Consider the following 7,483-nt stretch of genomic DNA (forward strand, 5'->3'; position numbering starts at 1 on the left):
TCCAGCCCCTCCAGAAGCTCCCTTACTAAGTCCTCGCTAACCCTTGGCCCAGGTGTGCCTCCCCCAGGGCCCAAAGGGGGCCCAGCTGGGAGGTTGCTGTTCTGGTCCCTACTTAGGAAGACGGAGGCAAAGAAATCGTTAAACATGTTAGCTTTGCCATCTGGTGTGACGACCAAGTTTCCCAACGCATCCTGCAAGGGCCCCACATTACCTGGGACCTTCTTTTTATCTCCTATGTATTTTAAAAAAGACTTCTTATTGTCCTTAATCTGGGAAGCTTAATCTGGCCAAGCTTTCCATGGCCTGTAATTTGTGATTTAGCAGCCCAAGCAGCTTCTGACAGGAAGGGAGCAGAGGGAAAGAGGTAGAGATTGGGAGAAGTTTTTGAAAGGGAAGGGGCAGAGACTGAGAAGCAAGAGGAAAGGGGCAGAGAGGAAGGGGAAAAGATGGAGGATGCAGGGGGAGGGGAAGAGGTGGTGAAGAACTGGGGGCAGGAAGGGCAGGAAGTCTGCAGAGGGAAGAAATCGGTGAGGCACAGGGCAAGGGGGACACCTGACCCACCCCTGCCATTGCTTTCCATGCTGTATCAGTGTTTGTGTGTGGGGAGGGGAGGAAGGGGGTAAGGGTGGGATTTAAGACTACTGTCCAATACTTCTATACCTGGAGAGTTATACATTTTCCATGTATAGAATCTAATTATTGGGGGTCATATATTCAGGGTTATCTTGTATTCTAATAAATACAGTAATTTACAGGATGGTTGGATGGCAGGGCGTTGGATTGATTTAAATGTTTTGTATTTCAGCATTTATTGTATAGTTCTTGGGTGGCTGAGGATAGGAGCACTAGAAATGGGCAAAGTAAAGTCACATGACAACAGATGAACTTGTGCCCATTACTATCCAAGAATTAACTTCCCCACAGGTCTTCAACTGCACTGAGATGCTAGAATCTTCTTGTATCCAATTTCATAGCAAATAAGTAATGTCAAAGCCTAGCAAAGAGATTCTCAAGATTCCTGCTATTAACTGCAACTATGAAAAACTGTCTTGGACCCTTCCCCTGTGATTCACAGCCCTTATAGTATATACATTATTTACATAGAAAGTAAAATTAGGAAGTATTTTTCTTGTTATCCTTCAATCAAATTTAAAAAGAAAAGAGAGAGAAAAGTAACATCATTGACTTGAGCCATGCTTTTGATATACCTTGACTTAAGCAAGGTTTTGGATACAATCTCCCACACCATTCTCGTCAGCAAGCTAAGGAAGTATGAGTTGGATTTAACAGAATGTAAAGTGAATAGAAAGCTGGCTGGATCCTCAGGCTCAAAAGGTAGTAATCAATGGCTTGATGTCTAACTGGCAGTCAGTATGAAGTGGAGTTCCCCAGGTGTCAGTCCTGGGTAGATAAAGTAGTAGATACTCTGGAGCGTAGGGCTAGATTTCAGAGAGACCTCAACAAATTGAAGGAATGGACCAAAAGAAATCTTATGAAGTTCAATAGCGACAAGCGCAGTCCTGCACTTAGGACAGAACAATCTCATGTATTGGTACAGGCTGGGGACTGACTGGCTAAGCAGAAATTCTGCAGAAAAGGAGCTGAGGTATATAGTAGATAATCGGCTGAATATGATCCAAGAGTGTGCCCTTGTTGTGAAAAAGAGCAACCGTATACTGGGTTGCACTAGCAGGAGCTTTGCCAGCACATTGACAGAAGTGGTTCTTCCCTTCTATTTGGCACTGGTGAGGCCACAACTGGAGTACTGTGTCCAGTTTTGGGACCCCACTATAGAAAGGATGTGGACAAGTTGGAGAGAGTTCAGCAGAGGGCAACAAAAGTGGTTGTGGCACATGACTTCTGAGGAGAGACTGAGAGAGCTGGGCTTACTGAGTCTGGAGCACTGGTCACCTACCAGTGTCAATTGATTGACTGCTTGATTGGGGAGCTCCTAACTGTCGATCTCATGCCCCCAGATGGAGACAAACTGTCAGAGGCACTGTGATCAGGAGCAGCAGGATGCACGTGGGGAGCAGACAGGACAGGACTGGATATGAGCAGGAAAAAAGCAGGAAGCTGGAGAGGCTAGGAGACCAAGCAGGAGGCTCATTCTCCCAGCTCCCCATTAGTTCCCTCCCATCTCCCACTCATTCCCCCTGCCCTCCACTCATTCCCCCAGCTCCCCGCTTGCTCTCCAGCCCCCTGCTCCTTCCCCTGCTCGTCTCCAGCCTCGGGAGGTGGGAGAGGCAGGGGAACAAGCAGGAGACTGGAGACAGCCCCCGGAGACATTCCCCCACTCTCTACAGCTTCCCAAGGCTTGAGACAAGCAGGGGGCTGGAGACGAGCTGGAGACTTCCCCTGCTCTCTCCACTCTCCAGCCTCCTTCCTGCTCATTCTCTGCTACTGCCGGCAGGGGGGGGGGAGGGCTGGGAGAGCCAGTGGGGAGCTAGGGGAACAAACAGAGGGCAGGGGGTGAGGAAACAAACGCGGATTGGGGACAGCAAGCTGGTACCTAGGGGAATGAATGGGGAATTTAGAAAGGTTCCCCCTCCAGCCCCCCACCCCCTACTTACCTGGCACGAAGCCAGGTAGAGGTCCCTGCAGTTTGCACCACTGCCTGCCGGGCTCAGGCAGGCAGTGTGCTTCAGGCCCAGGTAAAGGCCAATCACAGAGATGCTCTGGCAGGGTGCCTCCGGTTGCCTCAGCCCTGGGCTGTTTTTTCCCCCTGGCATTTAGTTTGACCCCTGGATATCCAGGGGTCTAATTTTGCTCCCCCACTGCAAATCTGCAATGGAGGGAATGGTTTTTTGTTCCCACATGTGCCTCTTGCAGTGTCTCAAAGGGGTTTGAGATGCTGTAAGAGGCACGTGTGGGCTCGTCTGGACACGCTGTCTACGTTTTGAATGTGAAATGTGGAAGCAATCACTAGCGGCAACCTGATGTGACAAAGCACCTCCTTGCTCCCAGGTGGGAAGTCCTCACAATTAGTCTAACAAATCTGCCTCAACTTGTGTTTTAATATTGTGTATATGAGCATATAGTCAGCACTTCATTTATCTAGGATGGAATGGAGGTAATGAAAGCTTCATTAGAGCAGTTGCATGATCCCCTGCCAGTGGAAAGCTGTCCTAATGCTTGTTTAGTTTTTCTTAAGAGAAATCTCATAGCACAGGGAAATCTTTCATGTGGCAAATCAATGGTTGCAGCTCCTGCAGCACTTTCCCGCCTGTGGTTAAGGTAGGGATCATCACCACTATTAAGAGAACACTGTATAATTAAATCAGTCTTATTCCTTTGCAGTTTCTCAGTACTGGCTCATTAGAGCGTCTTTAGGGATGGAAGTGATGTGGAATGTCCCATGGATCAAAAAGTGGAAGACTGGAACAGTCAAAATGAGAGTTAAGAACAAGATCTGAAGTTGGGAGATATGAATTAAGTTCCCAGTTCTGCCATCAGCTTACTTTACCCAGCTATAAAATGAACAATAAATATGTATATACTAAGGCTCTGTAACAGGAAATTCAACAGTATCCATACCCCCCAAGGAAAAGTATATATAAAAAATATTTAACTGGAAATATGCAAAACATTGGACAAGTTACATTGTCATCTGTGTGGCTTTTCAGATTCCTTTTATTTAAAGTAATGTGTGTGAGGAAAAAATAGCTATTTAAGGAAGAAAATAAATCTGCCAATCTTGTATTGATGAAAGATCAGCTCCTCCTTTTGTGGAAGGTATGCTGCCTTCAGAATGGGCAATTTGATAATGCCAATCAAGCAACTGTGGTCCACTAATTGATTTTTCACAAGATATATGATGAAAGCTTGTACTTATCTGGTAGTCAGTTTGGAAATATAAACCTCAGATGTTATAAAAAAAGCTGGATTTGTGGCTAAGAAAAAATGATCAAAATATGAGGGGAGGATAGCAAGTTCACACAACATGCACAATAAGCATGTTTGCTTAAAGCCACAAGAGTTTTTAAAAAATGTGTTTTCTAGCACTGTCAGCTAGGAAAAAAAATCCAAATTCCCCTATACTCAACTGTTATTTAGTGATGCCATACACACAAATATGTTGGAAATATATTGGGAAAATTACTAATAGATTTTAAAATTACAGTTTTAGGGACACATTTAAATATTGCAATTTTATAGATTTATTTTACACAACAGCTTTACAAGGTGCCCATATGACCTTAAAATCTCTGGTTAAGTTTTCCCAAATGTACATGGTTAAAGTTTCAGAAAGGCTGATGCCTTGAACATATAAATCAGTCCTCAGAACCGTGATGTTAGCAGATTTGTTGTTAATACTTTTCTTTCCAATATTTGAACAAAATATACACTTTAGGTACAGGATTTTAGAATATATTTAAGGCTTTTATTATTATTATTTGCCTCTGCATACTGCTCCAGACTTAATTTCTAGATGCAAGATGAGAATATTTGTTAAAGAGACCATGGGAATAATTTCCACAGGACTTCTAATACTTTAAAATTTACTATTACCTGGACAAATGTTATAACTAAATGCACTGTGTGACTTATAGGAATTTTTAAAAGACAAACAACTTGTAAAAGCAGTTGGGTCTTTTTATTTATGTATTTGAAAAAGACCAACAAAAATGCAAAGAGTTCTAGAATTATTTAATATTAAAATACATATGCACAACTGGTAGAGGAGGCAACTCTGTGAAATCAGTGAACCACCTCAACATGTATTAAAGAACTAGTGTTGGGCTATATACTTTGTATGTATTTATGCTACACTGGAATCTTAAGCAAGGGTTTTTATTTTTCTTCTCCAAAAAAGCAGCAAAATCCTATCAATCTTAACTCCTTAACATGGGTAGCTTCATAATAGCACATTCTTTTAAAGTGAAATACTTATTAGTTTGCTTCTCTAATCTTTTACTCAGCATAAAACACTCAGCATCAAACATTGAAGAGTTTAGCTTATTAATGAAAGGCCATAATTGTGACCTTTTTTTAATAGTCCTGCAAGGGGAACAACATATATTCAAATAACCCCCCAGGAGTATATAATTCTGGTGAGCTGGAAAATGAAGCCAAGGTGCTGCCTCATTGCTCTTCTAAAACCTTTTTGGGATAGTGTATGTTTCTAAAAAATTAGGATGGTGAGTTCTTTTTCTAGATCGCAGAGCCCGTGTCTACGTCAGACGTTGACTGTGCAGTTATTACTGCACTGTCATTTAGTACTTGCATACACAGAAACAACAGTTAGCTGATGTTGGACTTTGCTGAATAACTGAACAGCTTTTAGGTGACACTGACTGCACAGTGTGTTGTTACTACTGCATTGTATTATGCTTCATGCCATGCAATGTTACTGTGCAGTAGTAACAGGCTCTCTGATCTCACAAACCCTGCTAGGACTCACCCAGCCCTCCCTTCCGACCTAATGCTCCTGAATGACTCCTGATCCCACAAACCACTCCTGGCACTGGTTTCACTGGCATTCACCAATCCCAGGAACCCTACTGGTGAGAGCAGGGGGGCTGGCAGCTCCATTGGGGGTGGGATCAGGGTAGCTGATCCCACCCCCTGACCAGGGGCTATTTTTTGCTCTCCAACCTTCCCCCACCCCAAGATGAAACCCCTTCACAGTGAACCAACCCCAAATCCTGTCCCCCACCCCCAACTTACTTCTATCAGCTCCAGGCACCAGTGAATACTGGTAAAATCAGCACTGGGAGTGGCTTGTGGGATGACAGGGGATGGAGGGGCATCTGGCTGGTCCTCAGAGAGGTTGTCTGTGTGGAGATGCAAGAAGGGCTGGGAGGCTAAAGATAGCCTGCTGCCAAGGTGGGGGTAGGAAAAGCACAGCTTCTGGGCTGGGCTGGGCTGGGCCCAGTGGCTGGACTTTCCCAGGCCCCAGACTGCACTTGGCATGTAGACAGCACTTCATTTCCCAGTCTACCCACAGCCAATCTAACAGTGCACCTGTGAAGTACAGTTAAATTAGATTGGGTCAGCCATTTTTATTTAACTACTCTAACCTTCCTGGAACTTTTGTAAAGCTTGCACTTAGATCAACCTAACCAGGAATCTTAGTGTAAGATTCACATGTAGATGAACTAAACTAGATCAGGTGGCCATTTTTAAACATGATCTAACCTCCTTCTAACCTATGGTACATACAGACACTTGGGGAGGTTAGGCATTAAACAGAACCCTCTGCAGCCATCCTTTTGAAGCTGGCCCATTGTGCAGCCAAAATTCGGAGATACATAATGCCAGGAAGAAGAGAACTGACTAGAGTGTACATAGCTCAGTGAGACAGATGCCACTGTTTATGGGGTGTGGGAAAGAACTACTGTTCTCCAACCATTTTATACAGTAAATATTAAAAGCAAGATACTTTTAATGGCTGAGATTCTAGGAGGCCTACAAAGGGAACTAGCTATAGCTACCTGTAATCTTGTGGTTAAAGCATTCTGCTGGCAAGTCAGAGAAACATAGGAAGCCTAAAACTGGGGTTTCCTAGGCAAGTACCCTAACCACTAGGCTATTGGGCAAGAAGGTGAGAGTGACCCAGATCATCACCACTCTGCCACAATTGCATGACGCACACTCAAGTGGCATATACAGGTATTCCCAGATAGAATCCAGCCTATTGTGCATGTGGACACTTATGCATCTATGCTTCATGTGGAATAGGATTGCAAATTGTGTCTAAGAACCAAAAATGGAAGCTCCATAGCTTGATAATTGCTATTTTAACATGATGACTGTCTTGAGTTAGGGTTAACTGTAACATTGCCCTTACCTCCATCTCTTCCAACTGGTTTATAATGTCATATTTATAAAGACTCATTTGTAAAGACTTATACAATTACAGTAAACTAATAATAGTTTAAGTTGCTCATACATAAAAAGTATGATACATAGCAAAAGGCAAATCTGGAGGGGATACAATACTATATCAGCCTGGCTTCACAGACCCCAAACCTGAAGATGTTTGAACATGCGTTTTCTTTTACATCTGGTCATAGCTAAAGACTAGGATATTCCACAGATTTCATAGACGTTAGGACTGGAAGGGACCTCATGAGATCGTTGGGTCCAGCCCCCTGCCCAAAGGGTAGGAAGTCAGCTGGAGTGGTCAGATGACCCCAGCAAGATAAGCATCCAAACATTTCTTGAAGGTATTGAAAGCAAGTGCTTGCACCAGTTCTAGGGCAAGTCTATTCCAGACTGTGGATACTCAGATGGTAAAGACATTTTTCCTGATGCCCAATCTAAATCAGTCCTTTAGCAGTTTGTGACCGTTAGACCTTGTCTTCCCTTGGGATGCCCTGGTGAACACATGTTCTCCCAGTTCCTGGTTCACACCCCTTATAAACTTATAGGCTGTCACCAAGATGTGAGACAGTGCTTATGCTAAGCAAGGCCTAGTGTAATTAACAACACACTAAAACTCCCAGAATGCTCCAAGGAGGTTGAGAAGTCAGCGATT

General features: G+C 43.8%; 1 long non-coding RNA gene across 1 annotated transcript in view; it reads left to right on the forward strand.

The window, feature by feature from the left end:
- The window catches only part of LOC109304134, an 80,741-nt gene extending 75,512 nt beyond the window's left edge, over positions 1-5,229 (forward strand). The window contains exon 3 of the long non-coding RNA XR_002099304.1: positions 3,301-5,229. This is a non-coding gene — a long non-coding RNA (uncharacterized LOC109304134). The remainder of the gene's footprint in view (positions 1-3,300) is intronic.
- Positions 5,230-7,483: the final 2,254 nt, after the last annotated feature.

Source organism: Gavialis gangeticus, unplaced genomic scaffold (genome assembly GCF_001723915.1).
Source record: "Gavialis gangeticus isolate Ggan-Ray unplaced genomic scaffold, GavGan_comp1, whole genome shotgun sequence".
Classification (NCBI taxonomy): domain Eukaryota; kingdom Metazoa; phylum Chordata; order Crocodylia; family Gavialidae; genus Gavialis; species Gavialis gangeticus.